A 19700-nucleotide genomic window follows, 5' to 3' on the forward strand; every position below is an offset into this window, starting at 1 on the left:
CTTAACGTATCTGCTAGTCCCACTCCAAACTGGCAGTGCTTCGCTAGCTTGTGCAGTTCCGTTAGGTACTCAGCATTGCTTTCGTCTTTGTGTTGGTTCCTTTTATGGAATTAAATCGTTCTGCTATCAGCAGCAGTGTGGGGTTTAAGTGGTCCTGTAGGATTTCTACTATGCTTTCGAAATTCTTGTTCACCGGCTTCTCTGGGGTTATTAGATTTCGTAGTAACCCATAAGTTTTTGCACCCATGGAATTTAACAAAACCAGTGCTTTACTAGCATCTGGCACTTCATTCGCCCTGCAGTACACCTCAATACGTTCCACATATGTCGCCCAATCTTCGACTTCATTGTCGAACGTAGAGATACTGCCACTCTTCGGCATCCCTGGGTGTGATTTACTGTCAAAAATGGCGTCTCCCGCGCTTCCCCTTCTTCTCCGCTGGCACAAAATGGCATCTCCCACGTTCTTCCTTCTTCTCCCCGTGGACACTGTTCAGCCCTTGAGCCCTGGCTGTGCTCTGCGTGTTTTTTTTTTTTTTTTTTCCGACGGCGCTCGGTCTTGAACCCGGCTGTTGCTTTACCCTCTCTCTCTCCGGTTTGTTTTTTTTGTTTTTTTTCTCTCAACGCCGCTCAGTTTTCAACCCCCGGCTGCGCCCTGTGCGCTTCACCCTCTGTCTTACCCCGTCGACGCTGCTCGGCTTTCTCTCCGCCGTTGGTTGGCTCCAGCCGCCGCTGTCTGGGAAGGGTCTGCGCTGGACCTGTCGTCAGTCTCTTGCTGATCGTCGTGGCTGGGGAACCAAGCCCGGCTCTCCACAGCCTCCCCTGCGATGTTCACTCTCTGCTGGACGACTGGGCGGTTGCTCGTGGTCGACACCCGTGTTCCTGGCCTCGACTTTCTTACACCGCCCTCCCGGAGCGAATCCTCGAAGGGAAATGCAGAGTTGCAGGTAGATTCGAATTGACACTCGTCGCCACTGTTAGATCCATGATTCTGAGAGTATGATGTTTTTCAATAACCACATGGATGCTGTAACTTAACAATAAACAGGTATTTACTGGAGGAGGGTAGTCTCAAGACTGGGGGTACAGAGGCATGCGCAAGGCTTATATACAGGTGTGGTCACTTCCGGTACTGGAGTATACAGGAGCTGTAAAAGTAGTTCTGTCTTAAAGGTACATACACCACTGGAGACAGGGGTTTTGATTCATGCGGCACTGGCACCAGTACTAGGGAAAGAGGGAACTGTTCCATTGGGATGGACTCCACTGAAACTGGGCTGGTCCAGTATCCTGGTGATGCGATTAACTGGGCTGTAGGTAAGACTTTAACCTAAAAAGTAGGGGTGGGGGGGGATTTATAAGCCTAAAGAGAAAAGTCTAAGTCATAGAACAGTGTAGTGATTTTGGTAAAGTTAAGCAGGTTGTGACAGGAAGGGACAAAGAGTTTAATGGTAATAGTGTATCACTGAATAAGGTCAAATCAGAGACAGGAGAAATTATAATGGGGGATAAGAAAATGGCAGAGATGTTAAACCGATATTTTGTGTCTGTGTTCACAGTAGAAGACACAAAGAACATACCAGAAATAGTGGGGAACCAAGGCTGTAATGAGAGTGAGGAACTTAAAGTAATTAATATTAGTAATGAAAAAGTACTGGAGAAATTAATGGGACTAATAACCGACAAATCCCCTGGACCTGATGGCCAACATCCTAGGGTTCTAAAAGAAGTGGCTGCAGAGATAATGGATGCATTGGTGGTGATCTTCCAAATTTTCCTAGATTCTGGAATGGTCCCAGTGGATTGAAAGGTAGAAAATGTAACACCGCTATTCAAGAAAGGAGGCAGAGAGAAAACAGGGAACTACAGGCCAGTTAGCCTGACATCAGTCCTCGGGAAAATGCTGGAATCCATTATTAAGGAAGTGGTAACAGGGCACTTAGAAAATCCTAATATGTTTAGGCGGAGTCAACATGGTTTTATGAAAGGGAAATCCTTTTAGACAAATCTATTAGAGTTTTATAAGGATGCAACTAGCAGAGTAAAGGAAAACCAGTGGATGTAGTATATTTGTATTTTCAAAAGGCATTCGATAAAGTGCCACACGAAAGGTGGTTACACAAGATAAGGGCTCATGAGGTTAGGGTAGTATGTATTAGCATGGAGTAGCATAGAACAGAGTGTAATTTATCCAAGTTTGCTGATGATACAAAGCTAGGTGGAAAAGTTAACTGTGAGGAGGACACAAAGGCCGGAATTTTGCCAGCGTTCAGAGGCCGGGATTGGAGGCGGGTCCGCTGTCAAAATAGCAAAGATTGACAGTGGGTAGGAAATCTGCTGTCAACCCGTCTCCACGCGAGTCTCCCAGGTGTCGGGTCAGTCAGCGGAGAACTGACCTGACACCAAGCAGCGGGGGAGACAATTGAGCTCATTAAATGGCTTGTTAAGAGCCAATTTAATGGAATTTTGAGGCTTCCTTCCAATTTTAGGTGCTCCCCCATGGGTTACCCGCTGCTCAGGGAACACGCCAGTTCACCCTGGTGTGAGTTGAGTCTGCTCTGATGTATCTGATAAGCTGACAGCTGCAGAAGTGGTGTAAAGGATGCCATGTTGCAGATGGTCAGTTTCAGAGTGCAAAAATTGTTGGTTACTGCATTTGTAAGACATATAGAGATTTCTTTATCTTGCAAGTGTTTAGAGCCAACTGTAGGTCCAGTGCCACCTCATTGGAACAACCTCTCTCACCATTGACAGGTCGCTTCTGTCATCTCACCTGCAGCTGCCATCTATTGCAGCAACATCAGTGTCCTTGAAAAAAATCAGACCTTGGTCCTCTGAATCCTTTCATGATCAGCCCCAACAGCAACATCACCAGGCACACCAGCAGCACCAACAAACTTCTCCGCCGTCACTTGATGCTGCACAGGACACAAGGCATCAGCCTCTGACAAAATTGCTGCCCGGGAGGCCAGCGATGGCATCACCATGGCCAGATTTACTTCACTTGATGCTGTAAACCCTGGCTGCCACATGAGGCGCCAGGTTGACACCATCCCACACCAACACCTTAAAGCGTCCCTTTAATGTCCAAGCCATTCCATGCACACTCATCACTATAGCGGGGGTGGGGGAAGTTATGTCTCAACATTCACTGGAACTCAGTAAGACACTTCTCAAGGTGCGCACAAATCTGTCCAATAAGGGCCAGCATTGAAAATATAGATTTCACAGTATGACAACACATCACCAGAAACTTCACATGAACATTGGCTAAACCTCTCAAGTACCTACCCTTGTGTGTTGTTAGTTGGTATACTTGCAGTAGGAAGAGGGTGAGTGTGAGTGGTGGCTAGTGAGATGGGGAAGTGATAATGTAGATAGAGAGGGATGGGCGGAGGTGTGAGGTAAGTTGGTGTGAGTAAGGATGTGCAGGAGAAGGGTATGGAAGGCAGAGTGATGGCGATGTGATGAGTGGCACAGCAGGGTGAGTTGGAGTGTGACTTTGCAGTAATGTTTCATGCTCCACTGAGATCATTGAAAGGATGGCGCCACTACAGCCAGGGACCCCTGACGACATCCCTGCTTTTGCCCTCCTGTGCAATGTGCAATCAGGCTTCGTTGGTTTCCTGGGGAAGTCTCTTCTGTCCTTAGAAGGGAAGAGAACCTCCTGTGACTCCCTGCATAAGCATATGGAGGGAGTCATTGGAGAGCCTGGGTGAAACTGTCCACCTTTGTGCAGTGCTAGTCATTATTTGCAGCACCTCAATGCTGTCAAACTCAATGTGGCTGTGGTCCCTTTAAGGAAAACAGCTGATGACGTGTCATCAAATGACATCATCAGACCTGCTTCCTGTTAATTGGCCGGGAAGCCCGCAGGATGGGCTTAACAAGGCCAATCAAGGGAAAATCCCTTTGATAGAGCGGCAAAACTCTCTGGAGTTTAGAAGAATTTGCAGTGATCTCATTGAAACATATAAGATTCTGAGAGGGTAAGTGCTGACAGGCTGTTTGCAGTGGCTGGAGTGTCTAGAACTAGGGAGCATAGTCTCAGGATAAAGGGCCGGCCATTTAGGACTGAGATGAGGAGAAATTTCTTCACACAGATGATTGTGAATCTTTGGAATCCTCTACCCCAAAGGGCTGTGGATGCTCAATTGTTGAATATATTCGAGGCTGCGATCGATACATTTTTGGACTCTAAGGAAATCAAGGGATATGGGGATCAGGCGCAAAAGTGGAGTTGAGGTCCGAGTTGAGCCACGAATGGCAGAGCAGGCTTGAAAGGCCATATGGCTTCCTCCTGCTCCTATTTCTTATGTTCTTATGAAAAGATTGAAGAAACACATGTGCAAAAGATATGTGTCAATTTGTTGAAGTGGTGTAATCAGCCAGTTGCGCTGAAATTTACACCGATCTTCCCTTCAGTGAGTAATGCCGAAATTTCCTGCAAATTATATTATCATATACCAGAACATGAAACCAGCACATAAAAGTGAAAATCAGGGTAAACAATCAGAGCCTGATGAAATCATCGAACTTACACCATTTTCCTTTGAGTCCCTCTTTATGCATGAAAATTAAAGTTTGAAGCCATCAAACCACCATTTATGCACATTAGGCATAAAGAATGCAATTGTAGAAGTTTTTCCATTTTTAATATTAATCATTCAGATACCATAAAGATTCCTTCCAAAATACAGAATCTATGTTGTCGGTCTCATTGAGGAGAAATTTTAAAAATTGATTAAAATATTCATCATAAAACATCAGAAATATGACTTTGTGTCCTGTTACAGCCCAATTAGAATTGGCATAAATTCAGGAAATTCACATGAGCTGCGCTTTTACAAGGGGTGGAGCTATATTAATGAACGACATAGAGCTTCAGTGAAGTGACTTACGCCCAGTTTTACGATACACCCAAATTTCCCCAATCTTTTACGCAGAAAATTGGCATTACGCTGTAATTTCTGTGCAAGTTTTCAGAAAATCCCAAGCCATGATATCCAGCTTAGGTCACAAGGGAATAGGCTTTGGTATAGTTCGATCTTCGACAGTACGTACAACCCCTAAATGTAAGACCACTGAAGGGAGTGACCAGTCCCCCAGTACTTGAAAGTATATCTAAGGCAGAACCTTAACCTTGTAACATCCCCTTTTCATTTTTACAAGCAGGATACATTTACACAGAAGCAATAAAATACAGCAAATTATTGATGATGTAAATTGTTTGAAAATAATAAAGATTGAATCATTCCAGAAGATATTAAAATGTCTTCTTCAGATCATATTTCTTACACAGTTAAATAATCAGCAAGGTGTTCGAAGAAACTACATTTCAGAAATCTCTGGCATGATGTTAAGGGGCAGCTTTAGGCAACCACACAGAATCCAGCTGTCAATTTAGACTTAATTGAAATGGAGCAAAAGTTATTGAGGGAAGTCTGCAGTATATATACACCAGACAAAGTGGGCTCAATTTTCAGTGTGTCGTGGAGTCGGGTTTGGAGTCGTGCAGGGGGTTAAATTCCAGAAATCGGGGGTCCCGAACCAATCCCGCCCCCAACCCGCCTCCATGCCAGTTTCAAAGGAGGCGGGTACCCACCCCACACTGGGACCCGCCTACCCAAGACGGGAAGGGATTAGTGCTAATTAACTGCCTGTTAACAGGTAGTTAACAGGCAGATTTTAGCCTAATCCCTATTTTTAAGCTTGAACTGTGGGATTCCTGATGGCTCCAAACCACGCCAAGTTAGAGGAGTCGGGCCGTCGGGGTGAAGGGCTAGGAGGGGTCGAGATGTCGGTATTCAGGTGAGTGCTGTATGCATGAGTGCAAAGATAAGTCTGTTTGTTGTGTCTAAAGTGATTAAATAAGTTTTACATATATTTTCTTACCTTTTCAGCCTTCCTTTAGGTTCGGGGAGTCCCTCATCTCACCGGCACGGAAAGCAGAATGGCTGCGATCTGTCAAAAGTGACAGCCTGCAGCTTTCTGTGCAAGAGAGATTTCTAACTGAGTCTGTGGAGAAGGATTCACGTTAGAAGTAAGACTGTCAATGTTTGACAGCTTCAAACAGCTGTGAAACACTGATATTTCATCTGTCAAAACGCCTTGACAGATGAAATTTCAGTCTGTGACGTCACCTGTTGCCGGGTGGCCCTTAATTGGCCTGCTGAGCCCGCTGGGCGGGCTCAACAAGGTCAATCAAGTTGAAATCGCGTGGATTGGCCACATCTCGATGGAGGCGGGACTACAAACCTGAAAGTTGTAGTCCCGCCTCCAACCCGACTTCTGAATGAAAATCCAGCCCATTGTCTCTGAACCAAACATCAAACATTAATTCATCAAGTTCAAAGTGTATCCTTTGTGTAGAACAATATGGTGAGACAGGTCAGGAACTTGGGCAGAGGGAGCACAAGAACTTGGGCTGGGGAGGAGGAGGTCAGGAACTTGGGCGGGGAGGAAGTCAGGAACTTGGGTGGGGGGAGGAGGTCAGGAACTTGGGCGCGGAGAGGAGGTCAGGAACTTGGGTGGGGGGAGTAGGTCAGGAACTTGGATGGGGGCAGGAACTTGGGCGGTTAGGAGGTCAGGAACTTGGGTGGGGGGAGGAGGTCAGGAACTTGGATGGGGCAGGAACTTGGGCGCGGAGAGGAGGTCAGGAACTTGGGTGGGGGGAGGAGGTCAGGAACTTGGATGGGGGCAGGAACTTGGGCGGTTAGGAGGTCAGGAACTTGGGTGGGGGGAGTATGTCTGAAACTTGGGCGGGGGTGAGGTCAGGAACTTGGGAGGGTGGAGAATGTCAGAAACTTGGTCTGGGGGGAGGTCAGGAACTTGGGGGGTGATGCAGGAACCTGTTTGGGGGCTGGGAGAAGGTCTTAACCCATGAGAGTAATCCTGAGGATTGGGAGGGTTTTAGAATTCAGCAAAGGAGGACCAAGAAATTGAAAAAGGGAAAATAGAACATTAGAGTAAACTAGCAAGAGACATAAAAGTAGACTGTAAAAGCTTCTATAGGTGTGTAAAAAGGAAAAGATTAGCAAAAGTAAATGTGGGTCCCTTACAGGCTGAGACAGGAAAAATTATAATGGGGAATAGGGAAATGGCAGAAAAATTAAATACTTTGGAGTCGATTTTCATTGACCCGTGGAGTCAGGATTTGAGGCGTGCGGGGGATTAAAGTCCGGAATTTGGGGGTCCCGACTCCATCCCACCCCCAACTCGCCTCCATGTAAGTTTCAAAGGAGGTGGGTACCCGCCCCGCACTGGGACCCGCCTACCCGAGGCGGGAAGGGATTAGAGCAAATTAACTGCCTATTAACAGGTAGTTAACAGGCAGTTTTTAGCCTAATCCCTATTTTAAAGCTTGAAATGTGGGATTCCCAATGACTCCAAACCACGCCAAGTTAGAGGAGTCGGGCCGTCGGGTTGAAGGACTTGGTGAGGTCGAGATGTCGGTGTACAGGTGAGTGATGGGTGCATGAGTGCAAAGGTAAGTGTGTTTGGTGTGTCTAAAGTGTGTAAAGAAGTTTAAATTACCTGTACTTACCTTTTCAGCCTTCCTTCCTCTAGGTTTCAGGAGTCCATCATCTAACCGGCACAGAAAGCAGAATGGCTGCGAACTGTCACAAGTGAAAGCCTGCAGCTTTCTGTGCCGATGAGATTTCTAACTGAGTCTGTGTAGAAGGACTCAGGTTAGAAACAAACATAGAAACATAGAAGATAGGAGCAGGAGTAGGCCATTCGACCCCTCGAGCCTGCTCCGCCATTCAATGAGATCATGGCTGATTATCCAAATTCAGTACCCTGTCCCTGCCTTCTCCCCATATCCCTTGATCCGTTTAGCCTTAAGAAATATATCTAACTCCTTCTTGAATACATTTAATGAATTGGCCTCCACTGCCTTCTGTGGTAGAGAATTCCACAGGTTCACCACTCTCTGGGTGAAGAAATTCGTCCTCATCTCTGTCTTAAGTGGCTTACCCCTTATCCTTAGACTATGACCCCTGGTTCTGGACTCCCCGGCCATTGGGAACACCCTTCCTGCATCTAGTCTGTCCAGTCCTGTTAGAATTTTATAAGTTTCAATGAGATCCCCTCTCATTCTTCTAAACTCCAGCGAGCATAAGCCCAATCAACCCAATCTCTCCTCATACGTAATTCCTGCCATCCCAGGTATCAGTCTGGTGAATCTTTGCTGCACACCCTCCATGGCAAGAACATCCTTCCTCAGATAAGGCGACCAAAACTGCACACAATACTCAAGATGTGGTCTCACCAAGGCTTTGTACAACTGCAGCAAGACATCCTTGTTCCTGTACTCGAACCCTCTCACTATGAAAGCCAACATACCATTTGCCTTCTTAACCGCCTGCTGCACCGGCTTACCTTCAGGGACTGGTGCACAAGGACACCCAGGTCTCGTTGCACTTCCCCTTCTCCCAATCTATTGCCATTCAGATAATAATCTGCCTTCCTGTTTTTGCCACCAAAGTGGATAACCTCGCAGCTATCCACATTATACTGCATCTGCCATGCTTCTGCCCAATCACCCAACCTGTCCAAATCATATTGGAGTTTCTCGGCACCCTCCTCACAGCACACACGCCCACCCAGCTTTGTGTCCTCTGCAAACTTGGAGATATTATATCTAGTTCCCTCGTCTAGATCATTTATATATATTGTGAATAGCTGGGGTCCTAGGACCGGTCCCTGCAGTACCCCACTAGTCACTGCCTGCCAGTCGGAAAAAGAGCCGTTTATTCCAACTCTTTGCTTCCTGTCTGCCAACCAGTTCTCCATCCAAGTCAGTACCTTGCCCCCAATCCCATATGCCTTAACTTTACACACGAATCTCTTATGCGGGACCTTATCGAAAGCCTTCTGAAAGTCCAAATACACCACATCCACTGGTTCTCCACAGTAAGACTGTCAGTGTTTGATAGCTTCAAACAGCTGTGAAACACTGATATTTCATCTGTCAAAACACCTTGACAGAAGAAATTTCAGTCTGTGATATCACCTGTTGCCGGGTGGCCCTTAATTGGCCTGCTGAGCCCGATGGGCGGACTCAACAAGGTCAATCAATTTAAAATCGTGTGGATTGGCTGCATCTCGATGGAGGCAGGACTACAACCCCGAAAGTTGTAGTCCCGCCTCCTTCCCGACTTCTGAATGAAAATCACCCCATTTGTGTCTGTCTTCACGGAAGAAGACGCAAAAAACTTCCTGGAAATAGTGGAGAACCAAGTGTCTAGCGAGAATGAGGAACTGAAAGAAATTATTATTAGTAAAAAAATTAGTACTGGAGAAATTAATGGGACTGAAAGCCAATAAATCCCCTGGACCTGATGGCCTACACCCTACGGTTTTGAAAGAGGTGGCTATAGAAATATTGGATGCATTGTTTGTCATTTTCCAAAATTCCATAGATTGGAAGGTAGCAAATGTAACCCTACTATTTAAGAAAGGAGGGAGAGAGAAAATGGAGAACTACAGATCAGTTAGCCTGACATCAATAGTAGGGAAAATGCTAGAATCTATTATTAAGGATGTGGTAACAGGGCACTTAGAAAATACTAATAGGACTGGGCAGAGTCAACATGGATTTATGAAAGGGAAATCAGTTTGAGAAATCTGTTAGAATCTATTGAGGTTGTAACCAGCAGAATAGATAAGGGGGAACCAGTGGATGTGGTGTATTTTGATTTTCAGAGGGCATTCAATAAGGTACCACACAAGTGGTTATTAAACAAAATTAGGGCTCATGGTATGGGGGGCAATATACTAGCATGGATTGAGGATTGCTTAACGGACAGAAAACAGAGAGTAGGAATAAACAGGTCATTTTCGGATTGGCAGGCTGTAACTAGTGGGGTAACGCAAGGATCTGTGCTTGGGCCTCAGCTATTCACAATCTATTTCAATGATTTGGATGAGGGGACCAAATGTAATATATCCAACTTTACAGATGATTCAAAGTTGGGTGGGAATGTAAGTTCTGAGGAAGATGCAAAGAGGCTTCAAGGGGATATAGACAGGCTAAGTGAGTGGGCATGAACATGGCAAATGGAATATAATGTGGAGAAATGTGAACACACACGCCTCCGATCTCGCCTCCTCAAAATCGAGCCCATAGTGTGGAGAAATGTGAAGTTATCCACTTTGGTAGGAAAATAGAAAAGCAGAGTATTTTTTAAATGGTGAGAGTTTGGGAAATATTGGTGTTAAGAGGGACCTGGGTGTCCTTGTACACAAATCACTGAAAGTTAATATGTAGGTACAGCAAACAATTAGGAAAGCAAATGGTATATTGGCCTTTATTACAAGAGGATTTGAGTATGAGTAAAGACATCTTACTGCAATTATATAGGGCCCTGGTGACACCACACCTGGAGTATTGTGTACAGTTTTGGTCTCCTTACCTAAGGAAGGATATACTTGCTATAGAGGGAGTGCAACGAAGGTTCACCAGACTGATTCCTGGGATGGGGGCATTGTCCTATGAGGAGAGATTGAGTAGACTAGGCCTATATGCTCTAGAGTTTAGAAGACTGAAAGGTGATCTCATTGAAACATACAAAATTCTTACAGGGCTTGACAGGATAGATGCAGGGAGGATGTTTCCCCTGGCTGGGGAGTCTAGAACCAGGGGTCACAGTCTCAGAATTAGGGGTCAGCCATTTAGGACTGAAATGAGGAGAAATCTCTTCATAGAGGGTGGTGAATCTTTGGAATTCTCTACCCCAGAGGGCTGTGGAGGCTCAGACGTTGAGTATATTCAAGACAGAGATCGATAGATTTTTGAATATTAAGGGAATCAAGGGATATGGGGATAGTGCAGGAAAGTGAAGTTGTGGTAGAAGATCAGCCATGATCTTATTGAATGACGGAGCAGGCTCGAGGGGCCGAATGGCCTACTCCTGCTCCTATTTCTTATCTTCTTCAGTTTGTTCCAAGTAAGCTCTGTTCTGTCTGGAATCAACAGTCGGAATGGCTCGAATTACACTTTGCAAAGTATCGGATTACATAGGCAGGGAGGATCTAATTACACATTCCAGAGAAACTGCTGGGTGTGTCTTGTCCTCCAAGGGGACCAATCAGAGCTTCAGGTGTTGCAAATTAACACCTCCATAAATTTACTCCAGCCTCCATCTTAGTTTAGTAAAGAAATATAAAATTCTGTCAACTTCCATGCTTCCCGCCTCCTCTGCTGTTGCCATTTACATCTCCGCTGGCCCCATCTTTTGTTACTATACCTGTCTCATTATCACCTCCTTTTGCCTTGCACCTTTCCTTTTCTCATTTAATCACTCCTGTCCTCCACCTTCTCACAAACCTTTTGTTTTTTTCTTGTCCCCTTTTCCCTGGCTCTGTACTGCTTAAAACCTGATCATCTCTAACGTTTCCCAGTTCTGATGAAAGGCCATCGACCTGAAACCCTCACCACAGATGCTGCCTGACCTGCTGAGTGTTTCCAGCATTTTCTGATTTTATTTCAGATTCCCAGCATCCGCAGTATTTTGTCTTTGTTAAGTTCTGTCAACTGTCGTTTTCAAAAAAAATACACCGATTCTACATTCATAAAAAGAGACGTTCGCTACTGAAATCTACCTGTTTTCAGACAGAGCAAAGTGTTCTTCCATCACGGTTCAGTTGCTTGTCTTTTATTTGACTTCCAGAACTCTTTAATGACAAAATAGTAGTAGATGGCATCCAGGACACAGTTTACATTTGCTAAACACAGGCAGATTTGGAGAAAGTTGCGCAGAGGCAGCACGTAACTCTCTGATATCCAGCAATTCCGTGCTAAAAAGTACATCAGGATCCCCAGGTGTTGCGGTGTGAAACACACAAGGAAAGTTAACAGATTTGAAAGGACGATCTTCACAGACGTGCTGCTGGATTTGGTCTCGGGTTTCAAGGCGTCGCTTCTCTGCAGAGTTTTGATGATCTGAATGGAGCAGAAGATCATGGGGAGGGCGGTGCATAGAAACAGGATTTGGACGAATGCAATAACAGGCACGTTCCAAACCGATGAAGAATGGTTGAAAAAACAGGTTTCCAAGCTATTTTTAAAATATGTGTAGTCGATGCACCAAGACCAGATGGCAATCCAAACTATGGCGCAGGCCATCACCGCTTTCTTTGGGGATCTGAAGGTTTTGGCCAGAAGGGGTGTTTTATGGCAATATAGCGATCCACGCAGATGAACGTTATGATCAGGATACTTACATAGGTGTTCACATAGTACAGCGACATCAAGAAGTTGCAGAATCGCTGACCCAGGGGCCACTCCCCAGTCTGGCAGGCGTAGATTTTGAAAGGCAGGGAGAAAAGCAGCAAGATGTCCGAAACGATCAGGTTGGTCATGTAGATGGTGGACTCTGCCCACTTTTCGTCAGCAGGCTAAATCTCGGCGGGAATCACGGAGCGGCGGCAGTACAAAAGGCTCCAAGAGACCAGGTAGGCCTCAGAGCGTACCAAACTACAATCTCAGAGGGAAAGAAGTAAAAAGTAATCGTAGTGTGACGTCACCAGAAAGCAAGTAAGTGATTGGTTGGTGAGTATTTCTCTCTTTATAAACTATAACGCTGTGGTTTATAGTTTCTAAAGTCTCTGTGGTGTAGCGGGGACTGTTTATAAACCAGGGCCCTTAAATATATTATTTAACAGTAGTGTAATTGGTGGGATTGATTTGATTTAATTTAATTGCAATTAATTAAAGGGTAAGTCATGGCAGGAGAGCCCGGCCCCATTGTACGCTCCTCCTGCGCTATTTGAGAACTCAGGGACACTTCCTGTGTCCCTGACAACTATGTGTACAGGAAGTGTGACCAGCTGCAGCTACTGGCAGACCGCATTGCAGCGCTGGAGCTGTGATTGGATTCATACTGGATCATTTGCGAGGCTGAGGACGTCGTGGCTAGCACGTTTGATCAGTTGGTCACACTGCAGGCAAAGGTTGGACAGGCAGAATGGGAATGGGTGACCAACAGACAGAGTACCAGGCACAGGCAGGTAGTGCAGAGGTCCCCTGTGGACATCCCCCTCTCAAACAGATAAACCACTTTGAGTGCTGTTGGGGGGCATGGCTTACCAGTGGAAGGCAGCAGCAGCCAACTTCCTGGCACCAGGGGTGGCTCTGCTGCACAGGACGGGAGGAAAAAGAGGCGGTGAGCTATAGTAATAGGGGATTCTATTGTAAGGGGAATAGATAGGCGTTTCTGCGGCCGCAAATGAGAATCCAAGATGGTGTGTTGCCTCCCTGGTGCAAGGGTCAAGGATGTCTCAGAGCGGCTGCAGAACATCTTGGAAGGGGAGGGAGAACAGCCAGTTGTTGTGGTACATATAGGTACTAACGATATAGGTAAAAAGCGGGATGAGGTCCTAATAGCGGAATATAGGGAGTTAGGAGGTAAATTAAAAAATAGGACCTCAAAGGTAGTAATCTCAGGATTGCTACCAGTGCCACGTGCTAGTCAGAGTAGAAATAGAAGGATATTTCAGATGAATACGTGGCGAGAGGAATGGTGCAAGGGGGAGGGATTCTAATTCCTGGGACATTGGAACCGGTTCTGGGGGAGGTGGGACCAGTTCAAACCGGACGGTTTGCACCTGGGCAGGGCCGGGACCGATGTCGTAGGGGGAGTGTTTGCTAGTGCTCTGAGGGAGGGTTTAAACTAAAATGGCAGGGGGTTGGGAACCTGAGCAAGGGGACAGAGGAAAGGGAAATAAGGATAAAAGCAAAATATAGGAAGGAGAAAAAGAAAAGTGGCAGTCAGAGAAATCAACGGTTTTTAAATCAAACATGGCCACAGTAAATAATAATTCTAATAGGTGTAAGAGCGTTAAAAAAACAAGCCTGAAGGCTTTGTGTCTTAATGCGAGGAGCATTCGTAATAAGGTGGATGAATTAGCTGCGCAAATAGAGGTAAACAAATATGATTTGATTGGGATTACGGAAACATGGCTCCAGGGTGGCCAAGGCTGGGAACTCAACATCCAGGGATATTCAATATTTAGGAAAGATAGGCAAAAAGGCAAGGGAGGTGGGGTAGCATTGCTGGTTAAAGGAGGGATTAACACAATTGTAAGGAAGGATATTAGCTCTGATGAAGTGGAATCTGTATGGGTAGAACTGAGAAATGCCAAGGGGCAGAAAACGTTAGTGGGAGTGGTATATAGACCTCCAAACAGTAATGCGGAGGTTGGGGACGGCATTAAAAGGAAAATTAGAGAAGCGTGCAATAAGGGCACAGTAGCCATCATGGGTGACTTTAATCTACATATAGATTGGGCTAACCAAATTAGTAACAATACTGTGGAGGAGGAATTCCTGGAGTGTTTAAGGGATGGTTTCCTGGACCAATATGTCGAGGAATCAACCAGAGATCAGCCCATCTTAGACTGGGTATTATGTAACGAGAAAGGATTAATTAGCAATCTTGTTGTACGAGGCCCCTTGGGTCGGAGCGATCATAATATGATCGAATTCTTCATTAAGATGGAGAATGAAGTAGTTGAATCAGAGACTAGGGTCCTAAATTTAAATAAAGGAAACTACGATGGTCTGAGGCGCGAGTTGGGTAGGATTGATTGGGGAATGTCACTCAAAGGGTTGACGGTGGATAGGCAATGGCAAACATTCAAAGACCGCATGGATGAACTACAGAATTTGTTCATCCCAGTTTGATATAAAAATAAAACAAAAAAGGTGACTCAACCGTGGCTAACAAGGGAAATTAGGGATAGCATAAGATCCAAGGAGAGGACATATAAATTGGCCAGAAAAAGCAGTAAACCTGAGGATAGGGAGCAATTTATGATTCAACAAAGGAGGACAAAGGGATTAATTAAGAAAGGGAAAATAGAATATGAGCGTAAGTTTGCAGGGAAAAGCTTTTATAGATATGTGAAGAGAAAAAGATTGGTGAAGTCAAGCATAGGTCCCTTGCAGTCAGAATCAGGGGAATTTATAATGGGGAACAAAGAAATGGCAGACCAATTCAATACATATTTTGGTTCTGTCTTCACAAAGGAGGACACAAATAACCTCCCAGAGATGTCGAGGAACATAGGGTCTGATGAAAGGGAGGAACTGAAAGAAATCAGTATTTGTAGGGAAATGGTGTTAGGGAAATTGATGGGATTGAAGGCCGATAAATCCCCAGGGCCTGATAATCTACATCCTAGGGTACTTAAGGAAGTGGCCCTAGAAATAGTTGATGCTTTGCTGACCATCTTCCAGCATTCGATGGAATCTGGAACAGTACCCATGGATTGGAGGGTAGCTAAAGTTACCCCACTATTCAAAAAAGGTGGTAGAAAGAAAACGGGGAATTACAGACCGGTAAGCCTGACATCGGTAGTGGGGAAATGCTAGAGTCCATTATAAAAGATGTAATAGCAGAGCACTTGGAAAACAGTGACAGGATCGGACAAAGTCAACATGGATTTACAAAAGGTAAATCGTGCTTGACTAATCTACTGGAATTTTTTGAGGATGTAACTGGTAAAATAGATAAGGGAGAACCAGTGGATGTGGTGTATTTGGACTTTCAGAAGGCTTTTGATAAGGTCCTGCATAAGAGGTTAGCGTGTAAAGTTAAGGCACGTGGGATTTGGGGCAAGGTATTTACTTGGATAGAGAACTGGTTGGCAGACAGAAAGCAAAGAGTTGGAATAAATGGGTCTTTTTCTGAGTGGCAAGCAGTGACTAGTGGGGTACCGCAGGGATTGGTCCTTGGGCCCCAGCTATTCACAATATATATTAATGATCTAGACAAGGGAACTAGATGTAATATCTCCAAATTTGTAGATGACACAAAGCTGGGTGGGCGTGTGTACTGTGAGGAGGATGCAGAGAAACTCCAGGATGATTTGGACAGGTTGGGTGATTGGGCAAAAGCATGGCAGATGCAATATAATGTGGATAAATGTGAGGTTATCCACTTTGGTGGCAAAAACAGGAAGGCAGATTATTATCTGAATGGCAATAGATTGGGAGAAGGGCAAGTGCAATGAGCTGGGTTTCCTTGTGCACCAGTCGCTGAAGGTAAGCATGCAGGTGCAGCAGGCGGTTAAGAAGACAAATGGCATGTTGGCCTTCGTAGCGAGAGGGTTTGAGTACAGGAATAAGGATGTCTTGCTGCAGTTGTACAGGGCCTTGGTGAGACCACGTCTTGAGTATTGTGTGCAGTTTTGGTCGCCTTATCTGAGGAAGGATGTTCTTGCCATGGAAGGAGTTCAGCGAAGATGCACCAGGCTAATACCTGGGATAGCAGGAATGACGTATGAGGAGAGATTGGGTCGATTGGGCTTGTACTCGCTGGAGTTTAGAAGAATGAGAGGTGATCTCATTGAAACTTATAAAATTCTGACAGGACTGGACAGCCTAGATGCAGGAAGGATGTTCCCGATGGTCGGGGAGTCCAGAACCAGGTGTCACAAAAGGATAAGGGGTAGGCCATTTAGGACAGAAATGAGGAGGAATTTCTTCACCCAGAGAGTGGTGAACCTGTGGAATTCGCTACCACAGAAGGCAGTAGAGGCCAATACATTAAATGTATTCAAGAAGGAGTTGGATATATTTCTTAAGGCTAAAGGGATCAAGGGGTATGGGGAGAAAGCAGGGACCGGGTCTGAATTTGGATGATCAGCCATGATCGCATTGAATGGCGGAGCAGGCTCGAGGGGCCGAATGGCCTACTCCTGCTCCTATCTGCTATGTTTCTATGTATCTAAATTTAAAGCACAGGGTCCACAGTGCAATTATGTTGAGCACCAAGCCTAAAATAAACATCGGCGGATTGACTATTAACTGAAATCGCTTCACAGAATCATCCACTGTGTTTGACATATTTGGTGAACAATTCATTGCTGAAAGAAACCGAATGAAAACGTGAATTGTTATCAAGATAAAGGAACTTCCAAATCTCACTCATTAGAAGCCATGCTCATTTTCTTGTTTTACCAAATGTGATTTGGTGTCTTTAACCCTTCAAAGTAATCCCAGCTCTTCCGTTTAAATCTGCCTGCCATTTTACGTTCATAAATCTCACTCAAAGTTCCCTCTATGTTGATAGCCATCAGGTGAATTTTACAGTTATCTATTTCGCTCGCCTTTTAATTCATTCCCCCTAATTCCAGCTCTGTAAATGTGCCAGTTTTGCATTACATTTTGAAGTTCTACAGTCCACACCGTAATAGAATGATACACCACAGAAGGAGGCCATTCAGCCCATCGTGCCTGTGTAGGCCCTTTGAAAGAACTGTCCAAATAGTCCTACACCCCTGCCCTTTCCCCATAGCTCTGCAAAATCGCCCCCGAAATGACACACAATCGATCTATTAAAATATTGCAGAAAAAACTTACCACCTGCCAAGATTTGGTTCATTTTTGCTGTGTGATTGGAACTGAGGTCCTAATTATACACTTGCTGCTCAGCGGTGGTCTAACTGTGAAAGCTTGCAAACCTAGACCTCAATAGAAGCTTCCCCTTCCCTTTCAGTTTTTTTTCAACCTATCAAACCACAATAGATATTAACATCAGAAATGGAGAAATTTTCATTGGTTTATACAGTAAACTCGTTTAAACGGCACTTAATCATCCGGAATTCTTTAATAACCGGCAAAATAAATAACCAGTAATCTTGCCGAATCCATCCAGCACTCGTTTTTCCGAGTCTGAGTTTCCCGCAGTGGCCGAGTTAGTCAGTGTTTTTTATTTTTTTTGTGTTAAAAATTGCCTACCTCTCTGTTATCCAGAATTTTTCATCAGCCGGCACCATCCTGGTCCCGTAGGTGCCGGATACAAAAGAGTTTACTGTATTTAAATAAAAACCACCAGCAACATTTAGCAGGCTGTTTGTTCAGCAATTTCCTTTTGAAAGCCACGATTAAATCTGCCTCTACCACCCTCTCAGGCAGTGCAATCCAGATCCTAACCACTCGCTGCGTTAAAAAGTTTTGCTCATGTCGCCTTTGGTTCTTCTGCTAATCACCTTAAATCTGTGTCCTCTGGTTCTTGACACACAGTGTGTGAAAAACACACGCAGTTATTAAGGTGTAAATTGACCAGCAACTAGTGGCGAGGAAGAGATACCCCGTGAACTGTGAATTGCCACATTAATTTGCACGTTAATTGCCCATTAAACTCGCCACAGAAAGCTACTGTAGTAATTAACACCGTAAGTACCCTTTTAACAGCTGTGATATTAGTTAATGACTGCCAATCAACCTCTCTTGCCCAGAAAGTGAACAAGTATAACTGTGGAGTCTCATTCCTTCAGGTTGTGAATTATTGTTGGAGATTTTAAAACTGTCAATTTTAAATGTTAAATTTTTTTTCTTACCTTTCCATTCTGTCTCTTCTTTCTCTCTCTTAATCCAATCTTTCTTTCCCTCCATTTATTTCTCTTTCTGTACCTGATTTAACATTGAATTCACCCACTCTAATTCACCCCCTCCCCAATCCTTCCTCTGTTTATTTCTCATTCCTTAATCTCATTGGTTAAGGAGATACACTGTTTGTCCCATTGTTCACCAAGGTCCCAGATGCCCTGTTTCCCTGCTCGCACTTCCAGCAAATTTCTGGGCAAAAAAATTAAAAAGCTAAACGTGCACGAACAAATCAAACATGGCAACGACGTTTAGAATACTTGTTTTAATATCTTAAAATCATTAATATCTAATAATCATCAGTATCTTATAATCATCAGTAATGTGTAAGAATTAAATGTAAAGGTCTGTAATCATCAATTGTATGAAATGATAACCTGAATTATATATGACATGTAATCCTATTGCTTATAATTAAATGTCTGTGAGTAAGCTGTAACCAGACAGACTGGGGTGAGAAAGAGAATTGCTATGGTCGAATAGGGAAGCTGTAGGAGAAAGTTGGATATTAGCCAACAGTAAGGATGAGACATGGAGTGCATATAGCCTGGGAAACATGATCAGGTGTAGCTGCCACTGTGTTGGAATGTTGTGATGTCTACAGTGAATTAAAAAACATAGGCTTGTAAGGGGTTTTAGATCGCAGAGGTTTCTCTCTCTAGAGGCCTCTCTCTCTTGCACAGTAAAACCTTGAGTGATTCGACCCACTCGCCCCTTAGATTCTATACTCTGGACTTTGGGGCAGGAACTACAATGTAGAGAAAACTCTTGTAGACCAAGTTTGATGAAACGAAATGAAATTTTATTACATAAGGAAAAATAAATCAAATGCAAACAGATAAGAGAGTACATGGGAGGGAAAAACACAAACAAATCATAACGACACAATACTAACTAAGGCAACTACAGGCATCTTATACTCTACAAAAATCATCATGAAATAAGGAAACACACGGAACATCGAGGGACAACAACTCATGTTAATTGTACCCTTAAGTCCACCCTCCTTAAACCTATCTAGATCTGATTGTGAAGGGCCAGAAACATGCTCACCAATCCAACTAGGAAGTACCAGGTCTTGAAAACAAGTCTGGGTTTTGATCCCTTCAGGCGTCCCGTCTCCTCGTGGGTTGTGGAACCCCAGCAAGCTGCGCCACACCTCTCTCCTGAGGTGGGGGTCGGGGGCGGCTGGACACCGGCTGCTTCTGTTGTTTTATTTTGTCTCTTCTCCCGAGCCGGGAGAGGGCCTCTCGTTTTCGTCAATGGCCCGGAGTTGGTCGATGATCTCCTGAAGTTTTAA

The 19700-nt window shown here is 44.7% G+C and overlaps 1 pseudogene; it reads right to left on the reverse strand.

Annotated features, from left to right (window-relative positions):
* Positions 1 to 11641: 11641 nt before the first annotated feature.
* Positions 11642 to 17396, reverse strand: LOC147115891 (lysophosphatidic acid receptor 6-like; annotated as a pseudogene).
* Between the last annotated feature and the right edge of the window lie 2304 nt (positions 17397 to 19700).

This window comes from Somniosus microcephalus, chromosome 6 (genome assembly GCF_052327205.1).
Source record: "Somniosus microcephalus isolate GS21.2 chromosome 6, FLI_Smic_1.0, whole genome shotgun sequence".
Classification (NCBI taxonomy): Eukaryota; Metazoa; Chordata; class Chondrichthyes; order Squaliformes; family Somniosidae; genus Somniosus; species Somniosus microcephalus.